At 45.1% G+C, this 8870-nt stretch overlaps 2 pseudogenes; both read right to left on the bottom strand.

Annotated features, from left to right (window-relative positions):
• Positions 1-315: 315 nt before the first annotated feature.
• On the bottom strand, positions 316-1467 carry LOC102976769 (cleavage and polyadenylation specificity factor subunit 5-like; annotated as a pseudogene).
• A 95-nt stretch (positions 1468-1562) lies between these two features.
• On the bottom strand, positions 1563-5963 carry LOC129392616 (60S ribosomal protein L21-like; annotated as a pseudogene).
• Positions 5964-8870: the final 2907 nt, after the last annotated feature.

Genomic DNA, 8870 nt, shown 5'->3' with positions numbered 1-8870 from the left:
AGATAAAACCAAAAAAAACTTTTCTAGCATGTTTATTCTACACTGTGTATAGCTGTGCTGACAAAGACAGCTTCTCTTTTTTTTTTTAAATTTATTATTTTTTTTATTGGAGTATAGTTGATTTACGATGTTGTGTTAGTTTCTGCTGTACAGCAAAGTGAATCAGTTATACATAAGACAGCTTCTCTTTTTTTTTTTAAATTTATTATTTTTTTTATTGGAGTATAGTTGATTTACGATGTTGTGTTAGTTTCTGCTGTACAGCAAAGTGAATCAATTATTACATATATCTACTCTACTCTTCTTTAGATTCTTTTCCCATATAGGTTATTACAGAGTATTAAGAAGAGTTCCCTAAGGAGCCCACCTGCCACAACTAAGACCCGGTGCAAACAAACGAACAAATAAATAAATAAATATATAAGTTCCCTGTGCTATACAGTAGGTCCTTATTAGTTATCTCTTTTTGTTTTGGCTGCTTTGGGTCTTCCACGTGGTGTGTAGGCTTCTCATTGTGGTGGCTTGTCTTGTTGCGGAGCACGGGCTCTAGGTGCATGGGTTTCAGTAGTTGTGGCGCATGGGCTCAGTAGTTGTGGCGCACGGGCTTAGTTGCTCCGCAGCATGTGGGATCTTCCCGGACCCGGGATCAAACCCGTGTCCCCTGCATTGGCAGGCGGATTCTTAACCACTGTGCCACCAGGGAAACCCAGTTATCTATTTTATATATAATAATGTGTATATGTCAATCTCAATCTCCCAGTTTCTCCCTCCCCACCAAGACGGCTTCTCTTACTTCTCTGCTGCGCAGGAATTCAGTTGTGTATCAAATTGAACCTGCTCAAAAGCTGGGGGAGACTAGATATGATGGGTCCATATCTGGGTGTATTGTCATACAGTTCAAACAGTGGGGCAGCTACCAGCTCGTAATTTTTAAGGACTGCAAACAAGGCTTTCTCTTGAAGTTGAACCAAAAACAACTTCTTATGTTCCTTAGGTTTTGTAAGAGGTGCAGGAATATATGGACACTGAGCAGGTTCAAAATTCGGTCTCCACCAGTTACTAGTGCAGTCATCAATGGTCCAGTCTTGCAGGACTCCATCTTGACGACCCAACAGCTCTGTCATTAAGCATTTTTGTCCGTCGACTTCATCTTCTCCTGGGTTAAGCTACCACCAGGTAATTTGAAGAAAGATGTTCCCAGCTGTAGCAGCAACACGTGGGGTAGCCGGTGCTCAGGGACAGTCAAAACCCCGCTACAGTCCTCCTCTTGCCAATTTCATCAAGTTCCTCCTTCGTGCGCTGAAATCTGGCTGCAACAGAGCGGTACTTCTTTATTATTATTATTATTAATATATAAAGGGCTTTTATTTTTTTATTTTTTATTTTTTTTAGCATCTTTATTGGAGCATAATCTCTCCACAACGGTGTGTTAGTTTCCGCTCCACAACAAAGTGAATCAGCCACGCATATACGCACGCTCCCACATCTCCTCCCTCTTGCGCCTCCCTCCCTCCCACCCTCCCTATTATTTTATTTTATAAATAATATCTGGCCGGGCTTCCCTGGTGGCGCAGTGGTTGAGAGTCCGCCTGCCGATGCAGGGGACGCGGGTTCGTGCCCCGGTCCGGGAAGATCCCACGTGCCGCGGAGCGGCTGGGCCCGTGAGCCATGGCCGCTGGGCCTGCGCGTCCGGAGCCTGTGCTCCGCAACGGGAGAGGCCACAGCGGTGAGAGGCCCGCGTACCGCAAAAATATATATATATCTATATAGCCGTTTATTAACCAACGGAGTGAGTATATTGCACAACAAACTACCTCACATCTTTCTGGAAGCAAAACCACTACATTTGAAAATTAAAGACGTCACCCCGCTGAATTTGAACACAATTAAAATGTGCTTTAAATATTTCTTTGGGGGAGGGGACACAACATTTCCAGTCAATTAAGAGAAGGATTGTAGAGTCCAAGTCTTTTATTTTCTTTACACCCATCATGCCATGAATTCATAGGGAATGGGCTCCAACAGTTCAGACTCCTTTCCGTTGGTTCTCACGACGTGTGCTTCTCTGGGTGGAGCAGGCTGGCGCTTCAGTTGAACACAAGTACCCTTCTCTTTGGCTTCCTTCCTTTCCTGATCATTTTCCTTCACGCATTTCAGGAAGCAATCTCGGCTCTCAGAGAGCTTAATATGATCGATACGCACATTAATTCCCTTGGCAAGAATCTTGCCCTTGTTCGTTTACAACGATGCCAACGGCATGCTGGGTAACACTGTAGACTCTTCCAGTTTTGCCATGGTAACACTTGTGGGATATTGCTTTTTGAACAGTGCCCAGTCCCTTGATGTCGACATCACCTTTCTTGTAGATTTGCATGTATGTGGCCAAAGGAACAACTAACTCCATGTTTTCTAAAAGGCCTAGAGAACATGTAGCGGGTGCCCCTCCTCTTTCCCTTTGTGTTGGTCATTTTCGCGAATTACTGGAAGATGGTGGTTCCGACCAAAAGGCCTGAGCTGTCCTTCTCATAAAGGGGCTCTTTTGTACCAAAATGTAATTGGTAAGAGGGTACAGGTTGATGGTGTGCTCTAGGGTGAGGGGCTTGGTCTGCTGGATGTACTTGTTGCTGACCTGGTTGACCCCCCGCCCCTCGGCCCCCACCCACCCACCCACCGGGGCCAGCCGGTCTGCGAGTGATTTGTGGCACCACGGACATGCTGGCGAGCTCGGGCACCGGAGGCAAGGGGAAAGGGAGAGGCAGGAAGATGTTCCCTGTGCCGGCAGAGGTTATCTGCATTCCACTGAACAGCCACCAGCCCTTCACTAACAGGAGAGCGCAAGAGCTGGTTAATACTTACTAATTTAATTGAATCAGAGAGTGAATCAGTCTTTTGAGATCTGATGAAAATTACCTTGTGGGATCTTTTTTCAGAAAAGTTCCCTATGAGAGTCACTGTTGTTCTATTTCTGCCCCAAAGTTAAGCTTCTTGGTTGCAGAGTTTAGTCAATAGAGTAACGTCTTGATCTGAATATTGCAGAAAGTAATGTGTAAAATATCCCATGGAGGGAATTCCCTGGAAGTCCAATGGTTAGGACTCCCGCTTTCACTGCCCAGGGCACAGGTTCAATCCCTGGTCGGGGAACTAAGATCTCACAAGCCACGCAGGGCAGCCAAATTAAAAAAAAAAAAATCCATGGAGAGTAGCATTGTGAATTTCTCTTTGTAGTTCTGTCCATTTTCATTTATATACAGTATTTTGACTATTTAGTTAGGTTCACACAAGTTTGTATTTGTTTTATTTTCCTGGCGTAATAAACCTTTTATCATAATGGAGTGATCCTCTTTATCTCTCTAGTAATGCTTTTTGCATTAAATTCTATTTTGCCTGATAATAACATGGCTACATCTGCTTTCTTTCCCTTAGTTTGTCTAAATACAGGTATATCCTTTTGCATCCCTCTACTTTAGATCTTTCTGAAAATTAAACCTTTAGATATTTCTTGTCAGCAGTATAATGCTGTATTTTCTATAATCCATTCTGACAATCTGTTTTTTGTTTGTTTGTTTGTTTGTTGGCCGAGTGGCTTGTGGGATCTTAGTTGCCTGACCAGGGATCGAACCCGGTCCCTGGAGTGAGAGCACCGAGTCCTAACCACTGGACCGCCAGGGAGTTCCCTCTTTGTCCTTTTTAAATTAATATTTTTAGTTATTTGTCTTTTATATACTCTTTTACAATTTATATGGTAATCAGCGCTCTCTTTGGATTATTTTGTCCATCTTATTTTGTGCTTTATATTGCTTTCTTTTCTATTTTTATTCCCCTCTGGCTTTTTTTGGATCAATTAAATATTTTTTCTAATTACTTTCTTAATTTTTACAAGTATGGGACATATTTTTACCCTGATATTTTGACATTCATATTTAACTTAGTAAAATCTAAAATGAATAGCTTTAAGGTCCTCAAACCACACAAGGATATTTGAATATATGAACCTCACTTCCTCTCCCTCTTACATGTTCATCTTGCTGTTTTAAGCCCAGCGGACAGTATTATTATTTTACGCTGTCAATGTTCTTCATTCTTTCCTGCAGCTCCGATCTTTTTTCTGGATTGCTTTCCTCCTGTCCAAAGTACATTCTTTAGAATTTCCTGAAGTTCTGTTGGGGGCACACCCTCTGTAGCCCTTCCTCGGTGTCCTGGGGGGACTGGTTCTAGGAGCCCCTGGGGTGCTCAAGTCCCTTATATAAAATGGTGTAGTACAATGAATACAGTCGACTCCCGCATGGGCAGACTTAACTGCCGATCGAAGTTCTTGTGCACAGACGATGGAGAACGAGAATACACAGTAAGAGGAGACCTTAGGTTGTTAAATAACCAGAGACTTTCCTGCTTATTATAACTCATGACCCGACTGCCTGAAAGATTACTCATGCCTGAAAATGAGCAAGAAGCTGTCTCCAGGAAGAAAAGTTAAAATATTCTTTAGAGGAAATTGGGCAGCTCGGAAGCATCTGCCTGTGTCTGCTGGACTCACATTAATGCCTCAGGGCAGGTTAAATGTGGGAGGCACAGGCTGAGCCTCAGAGGCTGAGGGTCAAGGACGCCTGGAATGCTGGGAATGCTGGCCGTGGTGGGAGGGGAGCCTAAGGGCCAACAGGTGGGGAGACAGGAAAAGGCTGGAGGTCCCAGCTTAATTTTAGGCTGGAAGGAACAGGTTTCCTGTTTAGAAAGGCTGGGGAGGAAGTTTTACATTATAGATGCAAATATCTACAGGATGTGATCAGGCCCCAGGGCAGGAGAGAAAGCCGGGTCTTGGGAGATAGACTGAAAGACCTGCAGGATTAACCCCTTTTATTGTTGTTACGGTCTCTTGCCCAGTCCATCCTGAGGGAGGAGAAGGGGTACCAGAAGTGAACACAAATTCCCAGAGTTTGTCTTCCAAAAGGGTTGCATGTGAATGCAGTTCCTTATAAACACTTTTGGTTGTTCTATTCCTGCTCGTGACACTGCATGATATTTTTTTTTAACATAACCCTGATGTGCTCTCAGGGACCCTAATTCCACCCCAAGCCCTCTTTGACCAGAACCAGAAGGTGGGAGATTTATGCCTTGGGGCAAAACTACAAATGGCTCTGATAAGGATGCAAAGGAGCAATTTGCCAGATCACTGACCCATACTGTGTACCTGATATGCTGTTCTTCTGCCTAAGGAAGACACCTGGGTACCTCTTCGTGCAAGCAGCTGTAAACACTGGGGCTGTTCTTTGGCTGCCTTTGTGGGCTGTCCACCGTCTTCTCCTAGGATACACCTGGTTTGTGCTTGAAGTGGATGTGATTAAAGAGGGGTCTGAGAGGCACCTCCACCTCTGCATTCCTTCATCTTTATGGGTGACACAACTCCCCTCCCCCCCAGGATGTGGGATTATTTGTGAGTTATGATTTTGGTCAGGGGAAGCAGGTTCAGAGGTTTCCACTTGACCTTGCCCACTGCCATAGCTCTTGCCCACAGGCTAAGGACCATGTAGGGGTTCTTCCAACTGTCAAGCATGTCCATGGCAATTCTGTACTTGTGGATTGGGGAAATGACCATCAGGTGGATCAATGGACATGGTAGACTCACTAAGGAGGCCTGGTCCAGGACCCCATTATTACCTGGCCCCTGTAATGATGATGCTTCAAGCCTCGGGATTTTTTTTTTTTTTTTTTTTGGCTGCAACTCGAGGCTTGTGGGATCTTAGTTCCCCAACCAGGGATTGAACCTGGGCCCATGGCAGTGAAAGCACCAAGTCCTAATGAGTGGACTGCCAGGGAACTCCTAAACCTTGGGATTTCTTTCTTTCTTCCTTTTATAGTTTAGTGTTCTATTTTGAAAATTTTTTAAGTACAGAAAAACCAGAATAAGGCAATGAATACCTATATATGTTTCATCTAGATTCAGTAATTGTTAACATTTTACGCATATAATTTCTCTCTCTCCATAAATATGCACATATTAATGTAATCATGACTTTTTCAGAACCATCTGAGAGTGAGTTGATGATATCATGAATCATCACTCCTAAATACTTCAGTATATGTATAGTAAGAACAAAGACATTCTCCTAGATAACCACAATACAATCGTAAAATCCCAAACCTCAGGATTTCAGTGTTAACTCAGATCCTGTCTCCAACAGTCCTTGAAATATCTGGTTATGCCCCTATCCTCAGCTTCTAGTGACTTAAGCACATGACCCCCAGGTCCCTTTGGAGAAGGACCAGGGGATCATTACTATATACATTTGCCATGATACTGTAGGATCCTTCCATAAGCAGTCCGGCCTCCCTTTCAATCAAAGGTCTGAAAACTGGGCAGGAGATCACATTTTTTTATTGGGACGGCTGCTTTGCGCCTTTATCATCCACCCTGATTCCCTTTAGTTGTGTAAAGTAGGCTCTATCCTGCCCGGTGGGAGTACACTATGCTCTATTACCATCTCTACAATTCTCTCTGGAAAGAGACTCCTCTGACTGTCATGTATTATGTCTGTTCTTGTCATGTGTTGCAGTCATCTCACCACCTTGCTTCTGGCAGTGGAGTGCTGTCACCTGGCCTCTATTTCAGGATTCCATCACCCCCGCTAGCAGAGAAGCGCAGTTCCGTCTGGAACAGCATCTCCCCCTACCAGCCCCCGCCTAGAGAGGGCAGCCGCCTCCGAGCTACTCCCCGATGCTGGTGGCCCTTCTCACGAGCGCATCCTTTTCGCTTGGGTAAATAGGATGTTCTCCAGGTCCTCCTGTGCGTTTTCTGTCCTCAGTAGTATATCTACTCCAGCATGCCCACTTCTCTGAGCCTTTGAGCCCTTCACCTGTTATTTGCCATGGTGGTTCTGGCAGTTCTATTTCACTTACGGGGAGCCATGGCTTTTCTAAGCTTCCATGAACCAATGAAATAGAGTGTCAGCACCTTCTCCAGCTCCTTGCTAGGGTGTAAGTTCTGTACCATACAGCGGTGCTCCCAAATCAATGAGCTCTTCTTTATCCAGCTTTATGTTTTGTCACACCTGATGCAGCACAAGACGAATCCAGTCCCATGTCTGTTCCCCAGCTCCTGCTGGACACTTTGTCCATGACCTGCAGTTCCTTTGGTGGACAATTCCTTCCCCCCTCTGCAGGCCTAGTATTTTCTTGTCAAGTGGCGAGCCGTCCCTAAGCAGCTGTGAAGTATTAGGTCTGGCTTAAAGAACAAGCCACTAACAAGGACCTACTGTATGAAGTCTACTCAACACTCTGTAATAACCTATACGGGAAAAGAATCTACAAAAGGGTGGGTATATGTATATGCATAACTGATTCACTTTGCTGTGCAGCAGAAACTAACACAACATTGTAAATGTTAGCCATAAGGTGTGTCTGGGATCCCACTTGACCCTCTGTGAGGTGGCCTCTGGCCAATAAGAATTGTAAAAAAGAAAGAACGAGGGCTTCCCTGGTGGCGCAGTGGTTCCGAGTCCGCCTGCCGATGCAGGGGACGCGGGTTCGTGCCCCGGTCCGGGAAGATCCCACATGCCGCGGAGCGGCTGGGCCCCTGAGCCGTGGCCGCTGAGCCTGCGCGTCCGGAGCCTGTGCTCCGCAACGGGAGAGGCCACAACAGTGAGAGGCCCGCGTACCAGAAAAAAAAAAAAAAAAAAAAAAAGAAAGAACGAGCCCAGTTTCAGATTAGGCAGTTTATTACTCACACAGAGAGTGAAAGTGAAAAGTCAGAGGTGCCAGATCCTTGTGGGCCTTGTGCAGGGCAACACTAAGACAAAAGGGGTCCAGCGTGGCACCATGGATGATGTCTGGTGCCTAGGCTGTGACACAGCTAAACAGCTTAGAGCTGGCAGCCGCGCTCTAAGCGGGAGGAGGGGTGGCAGGCAGAATTCCAAGGTGGCCCCCAAGAGTCGACCCCCTGCTGTACATGCCTTCCCTGTGTAACTCCCTCCCCTGGAGTGTGGGTGCCCTCTCTCCTGGCAGAAGTGCTGTGGGCGGAGTAGGCAATTCCACACCCAGAGGATGTCTGTGTTGACGTACCTTTATTCCCCATCACCGCTGGCCTGTGACACTGACCAGACAGGTAAGGTAAATGCAGATGCTGTAGAAATCACTAGCCCTGCATCTTTCAGATCTTTACGGAACTAATTTCTGCAATGTCCTCCGGGGCACAGAATTGTTTTTAGGTTATTATCTTGGCTGTAGGAGGCCCTCTCCAGGATTCCAACTGGCCATTCCTGCCATAATAGACATTATTCCCCTGGTGAGGGAAGCAAGACTAGCAAAATAGCCACAGGGTGTGTCTGGGATCCCACTTGACCCTCTGTGAGATGGACTCTGGCCAAGACTTATCTTCCTCCTGACCTCCCTAAGCCTCTCTGTCCAAAGAATCTTAGTACTCCAGGGATTAGGCTCAGATAAGCACCATTATCTACAAATGTGGCTTTCAGTAAAATGAGCACAGACTGACATTAAAGAATCCAATTCCAGATCCTCTCATTTGCTAGGTGTATACCAGGCAAGATCCTTAAGCTTTCTGAGCCTGTTTGTTCATCTGTAAATTAAAGCCAAAAATATTCTTCTGATAGTTTCTTGTTTGTGCTGTTGTGATAAAATTACGCACCAAGTGCTTTCCACACTGCCTAGAATATAGCCTAACGACCATCGATACCATTCGCTTCTTCTTCTGGAAAGTGTAAAGAGGAATAGACATGTATATTATGTTTATTTGTATTTTAACAACCCACATTGTCAATTTTTAATTATTCCTCATTTATTTCCAACTTTTGTTGTTTTTTAATAACATAGAATTTAGGGATAGGAATTTAGGACTAGGTCACCCATCAAGTTGAAGGAAT

The sequence above is a fragment of the Physeter macrocephalus genome, chromosome 12 (assembly GCF_002837175.3).
Source record: "Physeter macrocephalus isolate SW-GA chromosome 12, ASM283717v5, whole genome shotgun sequence".
NCBI lineage: Eukaryota > Metazoa > Chordata > Mammalia > Artiodactyla > Physeteridae > Physeter > Physeter macrocephalus.
The sequence above is the reverse complement of the archived record's forward strand: the minus strand, read 5'-3'. Positions and strand labels throughout refer to the sequence as shown.